Source organism: Narcine bancroftii, chromosome 12 (assembly GCF_036971445.1).
Source record: "Narcine bancroftii isolate sNarBan1 chromosome 12, sNarBan1.hap1, whole genome shotgun sequence".
In the NCBI taxonomy this organism is placed as follows: domain Eukaryota; kingdom Metazoa; phylum Chordata; class Chondrichthyes; order Torpediniformes; family Narcinidae; genus Narcine; species Narcine bancroftii.
The window spans coordinates 22065629-22076856 of record NC_091480.1 but is presented as its reverse complement, the minus strand read 5'-3'; the positions used below and the strand labels follow the sequence as shown (position 1 = coordinate 22076856).

General features: G+C 40.0%; 1 long non-coding RNA gene across 1 annotated transcript; it reads left to right on the top strand.

Moving 5' to 3' along the window:
- Positions 1-1002: 1002 nt before the first annotated feature.
- Positions 1003-2958, top strand: LOC138747491 (uncharacterized). Its single transcript, XR_011347517.1, has 3 exons — positions 1003-1093; positions 1358-1480; positions 2886-2958. It is a non-coding gene; the product is annotated as an uncharacterized lncRNA (long non-coding RNA).
- Positions 2959-11228: the final 8270 nt, after the last annotated feature.

Below are 11228 nucleotides of genomic sequence, written 5' to 3'. Positions count from 1 at the left end.
TAAGGAAACGGGGATGAACATTGGGGGGGGGGGGGAGGAATCAAACAAGGTTTAACAGAAACTGATGCCAATGCCGTCCGGTTCAAGGGTGCCCAGACAGAAGATGAGCAGGTGCTGTACCTCAAATTTGCGGGTGATCTTGGTGTAGCAGAGAGCATGCAGGAAAAGTTGCTGGAAGAAGATGATAGAACGATTTTCATGGCAAGCTAAATTTGCCCAATGAATGCAGGGTGCAATCCTCCCACAGAATTTAATTGAGACTTCACTACTGATGTACTGATGGAAGATACACTCAACAGCACAAGGACAGCTTTTTCCCTGCTGCCTTCAGATTCCTGAATGATCAATGAAACAGACACTGCCTTACTTTTCGTGTGCAACTATTTACATTTTTTAAAAATTATAGTAATATTGTAAGATGGTTAGAATATGAATGTTTACACTAAGATGCTACTGCAAAACATTGAATTTCATAACTGTTCATGACAAGAAATTCTGATACTGATTTCTGCCGCATACTCTGACATCAATGCATCTCCTCCTTATATGCAAATGAGCTGTAAGCAATACATGCTAAATAGTGTTATCAGTACAAAATATTGCCCTGGTGCAAAAAAGTGTAGTTAAAGAATAGTGTAGCTAACTGAATGAGTTCTAGCTCGTCACACATTTCAATTGTCAATACCATTTTCAGTCGTTGCTGAGTTTAGCCTCCAATGTCTCTCATATATATGTCATTTGCATTTTGCAACCAGATATAATTACACAAGATTGCCCTTAAGGTATATCAGTGAATCATTGCATCCAAATAAAACTATTTTATTCTGGCCTCAAAGATGTAAGTTTTTTTTGATATTTTATCATTTCTGCTACATTAATTAGTTCTGATGTAACACAAATTAATTTGCACTCATGGTTGGAATACTCTCGTGTTTTTTTTTCAGGTGTCTTGGTTCCAGTATTGCTGTATTCATTGACTGAATATTTGACCATCTGCTGACTATAAAGTCTCCAACGATCCAATAGCGTAATATGTACTTGACGGAGCATATGTCCGAGCAGATGCTGCCTTCCATGTGCTCTCCAATACCTGGTATTTATAACAAAATGAGACATTTGAGCCACATGCCTTATCTTCATATCAGATTAAAGCTTATACCCCCTTCTTTGCTTTTTGTGATTCTTTGTCTCAGGAAGGTGCATATCCTTCTTTGCCCTCCCATAAACCCTATTTGTACTTCACTGCATTCTTGGTTTAAAAAAATGTTTCCCGCTATTTTACCCTGGATCACGAGAGTTCTAATAGTGGCAAAACAACCATATTTTTGGCAGTTATGACTTTTGTTTTCTATTTCAGAAATAACCTACATTCCTGGGTCACAAACATAAGGAACCGAAGAAGTAGGCCAATCATCTACTTGAGCCATTTCCACTGTTCAATCTTGATCAACTCTCCTGTTCTCTTCCTACACCCTCTAAGGTCAAGTATCTACCATTTTCTGTCCTGAATTGGTCTTTGTTTTGAAGGAGATTGATGGAATGTTTTATTTTAGCTACATTTTGCTGCTACACAGACTAATTTATTTCTTTCTCAGATCTGAAGTGTTAACTGTGATACTACCTGACCTGCTTAGTTTTACCAGCACTTTTGTGTTTACGCACTGGCTTTCCTAGAACTTGTTATCATAGTTTTTGATCCCGGAAACTGGCCTTTGGCTCAACGTGTCTGTATCAGCCATGGCATGGTATTTAACCCTCATCCATCTAAAGCTTTCCTACCTGTGAACTTGTCCTATTTTCTTCTAAACATTGTACAGTAAAAGTCCAAAGATCAGGGTCCAAAAATTGGAGAATCCAGACTCAGAAACTTTTAAAATTTAGTGCTTACATGAGTGCCACAGATGTGAAAATGAACGAATAAATATTTATTTGGATTTTTTTGGGGTACTTTGTATTTTATATGTAAAAACTTTTGTTAATAAATTGTAAAAATTTACCTGTCCATCTCTTCTTTATTCCTCTTTAAACTTGAATCTTAAAAGTACTGCTTGAGAATCTGGAAAATCCAGACCCAATCCTCGAGCAGTCTGGATTTTAGGACATCTACTGTAATTGTACCTACATCTACCTTTAAATCTAGCAGCCCATTCATCATTTCCACCATCCTTTGTGTGATCATTTCAAAGTCCCTCAGGTCCTCTTTAAATACTTCCCTGCTCAACTTAAACCTATGCTCTCTAGTTTTGGACACTACTACACTGGTAAAAAGTCCACCACAATCCCACAGCCCTCAGTATTTTATAAATCTCTATAAGCTCACCCCTCAGCCGCCTCTTTTCCAGCCTATCCTGTCTGTCCTTGTATCTCAAATCCTTCAGTCCCAGTAACAGCACTGTGAGTCTTTACTGCACTCTTTCCAGGTTAATGACGTCCTTCCTACAGCTGTGTGACTCGAACAGCAAACACCTTATATAGTTGTAACATGGATGTGCCAACTCTTGTCCTGTCTGATGAAGGGGAAACACATCAAATACTTTCTTCTCCACGTTGTCTACCTGTGTCTTCTCTTTCAAGGAACAATGGACTTGTATTCCAAGATGTTTCTGTTCTACATCACTTCCCAGGTCCTGCCGTTTACAAGTCCTGCCCCAGTTTAACTTTATAAAATGCATCATTACATTTGTCTGATCTATTGCTCTCCTTTAAATAATTTTTTTAATCCTTCCTTTCAAAGTGGACAAATGGTAAAACCCCTGATATCCAGCACCTATGGGGAATTGGTAGATGCCGGATAAGTGTATTTTCCAGTTGCTTGAGACTTGCTCTTACAATGCCTAACTCAAACTTATCTGCTGCCTTATGATGCACTGATTTCTTTTCACCAGACAAATCTGATATACAGATGCCATGACGAATCTTGAATCTACTCAGCCAGCCATTTGAAAAAGAATGCCAGGATTGCCAAGGTGCGCCAATTTTAAACTTCAATATTTTGTAACTATTATTTTATTTTTATTTATTTTAATTTTTATTTATTTTCCTCTTTTATTTGCTGGTTGATTGAGACTGCCAGTTACTTGAATTCCGGAAACTAGGGGTTTTGGTATACTCACATTTTCCCCATTACATTCCATCTACCCACTTTCTGTCCACTTTTTCAATATAATATACCCCTTCGCAGCTTTTGTGTCCTCACCATCTACTAATCTGGCGATCTTTTCACTCATTCAGTACACTCAGCCCTGTTATCCTTTTAAACTGTAAATAGCCAGGTCCCAGTGCTAGTTCCTGGGGTGTTCTACTAAGTAATGACTGCTGGTCCAAATGATCTATTTCTCCCAATTCTGTTAGTAATCCAATTAAAATAAAGCATAATGCTGGAGAAACTCAGCAGGTCAAACAAAATTTCTCCAGCATTGTATTTTTTATTTAAATCGCTGCGTCTGCAGATTTTCATGCTTTCCTCTAGAAATAAATATATACACAAACCCTAAATTCTCTTGTGCCACAACTGTTTATGTAGCATATTATCAAATGCCTTCTTGATATCTAAATATACTTCCAGTAGTTCACCTTGGACCTCTCTGCTTGTTAGAGCATCAAAGAACAGTAGCAAGTTATTCAAACATGGTTTCTCTTTCACAAAATCATGAGGACTGGTTGATGCTTTTTTTTTTAATGATTTTCTACATGTTTTGTCATCACCTCCTAAATATTGGATTCAGCATTTTCCTGATGTCAGATATTAGGCTAACTGCCCTATAGTTTCCTGCTTTCTCCATCTTTTCTTTCTTGAATACTGTTACATTTGTGGTTTTCCTGTCTTTTGGGGCTTTGTCAGAATCTGGGCTATTTTGAAAGATAAGAAACAATGCATCCATTGTCTCTCTGCCACTTCCTTTAAAACACAAGAATATAGAATGGGCAACAGATAAGATCAATAAAGCTGGTGTAAAGCAGAAGCTTCCCTGGAGTGGTGGAGAAATAGGCCATGGTGCAGGCTAGAATTTTAGTCAACTTCGCATGTAGCAAAATTACATTAAGTACCCATAAAATCACTGCAAGTTAACAGCAGGGATGGGGTTATTGGACAGATAAAGTTACATTCGCCCCTTTTACACTTGCATCCCACTAAGTTGGCCGTTCAGTGTCTTGGGAGAGGAATGGGAGTTTGGCTCTTCACACTTGACCACTCCTAACTGGGACACTGTACACTTTCACACTTGCAAGGAGCCATCTCCAGGGTTAGGACTCTTCTATCTTCTACCGGTGACGTCATTACACATCAAGCAATGGTGGACCTGCCCTAAATCCTGATCAATGTATTATGATCTTATGCTCAAACAAAATTAATCATGCCTAATTATATTATAATTAAGGTTTATATACAGCACAGTACAAGCCTTTCAGCCCCTGTTATTGTTGTACCGACCTATATAAAATTTAAAAGGGACTGTTGGAAAGTGCAAGCAATAAATAGCAATAGCGGACAATTTATACAGCATGGGAAAGTCGGTAGCTTTTTCCCCATAGTCTTTCTAAATTGTGCACAATAGCATTACTAACATTCCCATGCTGTTTGATTTATTTCCTCTCTCTCTCCTGTTGCAACTTTCCCACAGCAAAGTTTATACCTTCATTTTAATCTTCCTTCACATTCCTGCACTTGGGTTATTTCAATCCCACAATGCAATTACCCAATCGACACTTGCCTGATCTGCAGATGCTGGGATTTGTACTAGGGGTCGAGGCCGTCTATCCTCTGTGTAAGATGACATCATCTGATGCCAGCGTTGAGCTGATTTTGCTTTAAAGGCCGATTGGCCATTAATTCCTGGGATCACTTGTAAGTGTGAAAGGGGCTATTGTTTTAAGCAAATGAATAGAATATTGCACACACAGCAGGTTGAATCTTACAAGGAAACGGTAATAATTCCAGAGAAGTCCAACCTGATCAGAAACACTTTGCTCAATGATGAAACCAAAGATTAGGTATGGTGGACTTGTGTGGAGTGCTCCCAATGTGCCCTCTGTGACGAACAGGATGAGGTTAAATACCTGGAGAAGTGTACATGAGGAAGAACCATAAAAATCAAAGAAACAACAGATCTTTATGGAACTTGGCATAATTTTCAGGGGATTTGAGTTCAGGATAAAATGAGTGTTTAAGAGCGTTAAAACTGACAGGATTTGGGAAACTTCAGTCAGCCCAATGATTTCCACATTTAACATGAATGCAACAACTTTCTGTAAGAAGGCTAATTGAAATGGCAAAGTTCAATTGAATGTTCACAGATTTTCTGAGCTCCCAGAAGTTTGCCATCGAGAGCAAGCTTCTGTGGGTTGGCAGGCAAAAGTCACAGCTGCTGTGTTCATCACAGAACTATCATTGAGGACCAGCCTTGGAGCTACATTTGCAAACGATGCAGTTTAGTTTCCAAACTGAGGAATCCAAACCTGATTAAAAGTACAGCAGTCGCATTAAAATAAATTGGAGAAATGGATGCTGGGAGAATGGCAAGGTGACGTTTCTTATTTGATTTGGAGTCACAGAGTTGAACAGCACAGATACAGGCCAATCAGCCCATGTTATCGGTGCCAACCATTCTGCTTACGAATACCAATCCCAGATGCCCACATTAGTTCTATATCCCTCCAAGCCTTCCTCATTCAAGTATCTGTCCAGATTCCTCTTAAATGTTGTTTCTGCCTTCACCACTTCCACTGGCAGCTCATTTCAGATATCACCTACAGTTTGTATGAGACATTTATCTCTCTGATCCTCTTTAAACCTCCTCCCTCATATGCTAAACCCATGCCTTCAAATATTTGACATCCCTGCTACAGGAAACTGGCTCTTGCTATCCATGCTTCACAAAATGTTGTACACCCCATCTATTTATTTATTTAAATGTATTGTCCTAATCCTTTTGAGTAGCACTGTACTTTAGGAACAAAATCATTAATATAACTTGATTTACAGTTTTAAAGAAATAGAGATGGTCGTGAACATTCCATTTTAATGAAGACTTTGATTGGCAGGGAGGGAGGAGGGGACGGCAGGCATTGATGGAGTATGGGGGCTGGGGCTTCAAAACCTGGCAAAGCCTTTCTGTGAGTGCATTGTGCTGCACATCACCTTACCAAATGTGCTGGGAATCAGTCTGGTGCTCAGCAAACAACGTAGTCCAAAGGCAGGCAGCAAATATGTAGATTTCCCCATTAGATTCTATCATTAGATTCTATCAGTTTGCAGTCAGCCACAACCTCTTTGATTTTGATGATCAAGAACTCGGACATCACTGTATTCTTTAGAACCGTAGAACATTACAACACAGAAAACAGGCCCTTCTCGTCTGTGCTGAACAATTATCCTGCCTAATCCCATTGACCTGCATACCCCTCCCATCCATGCACTTGTCCAAATTTTTCTTAAATGTGAAAATTGAGCCACCCTTCACCACTTCAGGTGGCAGTTTGTTCCACACTCATGCCACTCGTGTGAAGAAATTCCCCTTCATGTTCCTCGTAAACTTTTTCCCTTTTAAAACTTACTCCATGTCCTCTGGTTTATATCTCTCCTAACCTCAGTTGAAAAAAAGCTTACTTGCATTTACCCTATCTATAATTTTGTATGCCTCTATCAAATCTCCCCTCATTTTCCGATGCTCCAGGGAATAAAATCCTAGTCTGTTTAACTTTTCTCTGTTGTGAAAGTATCTTTGTAAATTTTCTCTACACCCTTTCAATCTTATTGATGCTTTTCCTGTAGTTAGGTGACCAAAACTGTACACACTGCTCCAAATTTGGCCTCAAAATAATCTTGCACAACTTTACCATAACATTCCAGCTCCTGTACTCAATATTTTGATTTATGAAGGCCAATATGCCAAAAACTCTCTTTATAACACTATCCATATGTGGCACCACTTTTGGGGAATTATGTATCTGTATTCCCAGATCCCTCTGTTCTATTCGCACTCCTCAGTGCTCTACCATTTACCGTGTGTCCTACCTTGGTTTGTCTTTCCAAAATGAAAGACCTCACACTTGTCTGTATTAAATTCCATCTGCCATTTTTCAGCCCACTTTTCTGGCTGGTCCAGATCCATCTGCAAGCTTTGAAAACCCACCTCGCTGTCCACATCCCTCCAATCTTTGTACCGTCTCCAATTTACCACATTATCATCCAGATCATTGATGTAGATGACATTCAACGATGGTCCCAGCACCGATCCCTGAGGCACATCCCTAATCACAGGCCTGCAGTCTGAGAAGCAGGCATCCATCACCACTCTCTGGCTCCTCCCGTGTACCCAATGTTGAATCCAGTTTACAACCTCAACTTGAATATGGAGCAACGTCTATGATCTGTGGAAAGTCGGTTTTGGTTCTCTCCCTTTAGCAGGTGGTAGTACTCTTTGCTGGAAGGAAGGTAAGGAGAGTAGTTTCCATCTTGGGTTGAAAACATGAAAAGCATTTGTTGCTCATAATATAAAAGGAAAAGATGGCATTGTAAATGTATAAAGTTCAATACTCATGGTGCTAGACTGGTGGGGGTGTGCAGAAGAAAGGAATGCCTGCAGAACGACATACCTCAATAACCTTAGAGAGCAGAGCAAAGAGGTTGGAGCGACGTACACATCAGATTTGGGGGGATGGGGGGGAGGGGAGGAGTGAATTTGCTGCACGAGTCAACATTCCTGATTTATCTAGATAGGTTCGACAGCTCTGGCATTTGATCCAAGAACAGACAAACAATAGTGGAAGGAAAATGGACTTGATGCACAGAATTAACCATGATATCGAAAAGTTTTAATTTGGTTAGGAAAATAACTTTTTCCTCAGAAATTTTCTCATTTAATTCCAATCTGAGAAATAAAAATATCTTCTCAATGGTACAGATTTATTCACAAATAATTCCAACCTATTATATCAGCAAACTGTGGCCATCTCTTGCCACCTAGTGGACAAACAGAGGATTAAAAATTATGAAATAATGCTTTTTCCTACCTTTAAATAGGTTGAAGGAAAATTGAAATTAGTTTAAGGATCTGTGGATGAAATTCTTCTCCATATAGAAACACTCTCAATGTAAAAGCTCATTACCTGATCGTCTTTCTTCTAAATAGATACATGTAATTGGTACCCACCAGACAACATTAAAAGAAACCACGTCCTGGACAATGAATCTTTCCCAAGATGCAAGAACCAATCAATTTAATTTTGTAAAATCCAATTATAGCTATCCCAGAGAAAAAGAAAGACAAAATGGAAATCTGATAGAAATGGACAAAATACTGGAATGCCCACCAACATCTGGAAAGGCAAAAGTTTTTTTTACATTTGAGAAATATACTTTATTCATAAAAATATGCACATGAAATACAATACAATTAGCACATCATTCTTTACATTCATAATTTAAAAAAAAAGTAGACATATATCACGGTAACAGGTCCTTTTGGCCCATGAGCCAGTGTCACCCAATTAACATATAACCCTTCTTGAAGGTGAGAGGAAACAGCAGCCCCAGGGATCATCCACTCAGACACAGGCAAAACGTACAAATGCCTTCTTACAGAATGGGATTTGAACCCCAGTCCTGTTGCGCTGCTATGCTAACTATGCCGTCAATCAGAACCGGGGGTGCCAAATTGTGCCACCAAATATATATATTCTCAAAAAGCAGCAATTCCACTCACACCTGTTCATTAAACAATAACCCTTGAAGTATCTGAAAGGTTGTTACACAAGACTCAACACTTGAGTGCAATCCTTCCACACAATCCATCCCTCAGCATGTAGTCCTGGAATGTGCCAATGGCAGCATTCACTTACAACAGGGTGGCCAAACCTTTTTGGTTGTAGGCCATATACAGAAAAAATATAAGGAGTTATAGGTCAAACAATATTAAGCCCAGCAGTTTTCAACCAGTTACACTGCAAGAAAAAACAGCATTTTTAGACCAGAATATCCCTGTGCCATTGAAAATTAATTTCCTATCAAAATAACTATATGACACTATTTATCAGTTTAACATTTGACATTACAGCGGATTATTCTGCTTACATTACAGTAGGCATTTCTGTATCTGCTGCTCTTAAATTTAATATAAATGAATACAATAAAACTCTAAAAATTCTCATTCAAAAAGCAGTGCAAAATAAGAACAGGAGAAAAGATCAAGAAAGGGACAAGGCAGTCTCCAACATTCCTCCTCAGCTCTCAATGAATACAGTTCATGGCTCAAGTTTCTACTTTAACAATTATGATGCAATGTGTAAATCTGTAGATAGGCTATTAAAGTTAACAGATTCCTTGCAAATCAAACAAGCTCACTTCCCTTTGACTTCTGTGGAAAAAGTATTCCTTTTCCTGCTATGTCTGACATTTTTTGCACTCCCTTGCTATTTTCCATCTTGTTGGTTCAACTGAGAAACGTTTTTTTGAACAGAGGTAAATGTTTTCACCAATGAGTAACATTGTAGAGGTCGGGCTAGTCGTTGTTCAAAATGGCAGTGACATCTAGTGTTGAAACTAAGGAATGCAATGTACATCCAGTGCAATTTATTGTTAAAGACTAACAAGCCATATTCCATTTTATTTTTAAAATTCCCCCTTAGCCACTTAAAAATGGGCAACAGTCTGTAGTTTGGCCATCCCTGACTTACAAGCATCTTGCTATACTGGAATACCAGTAGGTTTTGGATAGACCTATTTGATGCCCTTACAGCAGCAGTTAGATAATAGGTGCAGGAGTAGGCCATTCGGCCCTTCGAGCCAGCACGGCCATTTAACTGATCATGGCTGATCATCCACAATCTGTACCCCATTTCTGCCTTCTCCCCATATCCCTCGACTCCGCTATCTTTAAGAGGTCTATCTAACTCTTTCTTGAAAGCAACCAGAGAATTGGCTTCCACTTCCTTCTGAGGCAGAGCATTCCACAGATCCTCAACTCCCTGGGTGAAAAGATTTTTCCTCAACTCCACTCTAAATGGCCTACCCCTTATTCTTAAACTGAGGCCTCTGGTTCTGCACTCCCCCAACATCGGGAACATGTTTCCTTCATCTAGTATGTCCAATCACTTAATAATATGTTTCAATCAGATCCCCTCTCATCCTTCCAAATTCCAGTAGATACAAGCCCAGTCACTCCAATCTTTCAACATTTGACAGTCCTGCCATCCTGGGAATTAACCTCATGAACCTACGGTATACTCTCTCAATAGCAAAAAATGTAATTCCCAAAACTTGGAGACCAAAATGGCATATAATATTCTAGGTGTGGTCTCACCAGCGCCCTGTATAACTGCAGAAGGACCTCTTTGCTTCCATACTCAACTCTTTTGTTATGAATATTATGTTTTAATCTACAATTTGAAATGGAAAACAGAAAATCAGAAGTGTCAATATTACAGTTGAACAAAAGGGACTATGGAGCTCTCTAACTGACTCATTATGTCACACATGTCAAACTCTGGCCCGCGGGCCAAATTTGGCCCGCGATATAATTATATTTGGCCCGCAAGATCATTTCAAAAATGTATTAGAGGTGGCCCGGTGGCCGCCGCGCCAGTATAGCGCATGCACAGTAACACAACAAATCCCAGAATGCATTGGCGTCAGCCTGCTAATCGCCCCCACCTCCTCTGTTTACGTTGCAGGGTCTCACCGTGGACTCTGGTTTTGGGGCCTGGCCGGAGTCAGGGGAAGCCAAGGCCGCTTCCCAGCGCCCGGAACTGGAGGCCTCGGGCCTGACCTCGCCAGGACCGTTGCCCACTCCCCCTCCCTGCTGCAGGCTGATCTGCGACTCACGGTGACGGGGCCACTGATCCGCCGAGATGCCGCCCTGCAGCGAGAGCCGATGCCCCCACACTGTCGTTGTCCAACCCGATCGCCTGCAAACCCCGCCCTCCCGCACACAGGCCTGAGTAAGTATTATGAACTTTAATCTCAGGATAAAACGATCTTCCAATAGTTTCATGTCAGTGATAAATATATTCCTGGTTAAAAATGGTCCTGCCCCTGGATACAAGCTCATTAGGCATAAAACTTGAAAAGTGTGTAAATCAAAGGATATCTATACCAATGGAAAAAGGGCATGGCAAATAACCCTGCTAGAGTTCATGCCCACAATCAGTCACCCATTTGATTGTTTCAGGAATCATGTTATTCTCCCACATTCTCAATAGCCCTCAGATTTTACTATTCGACTGCACAC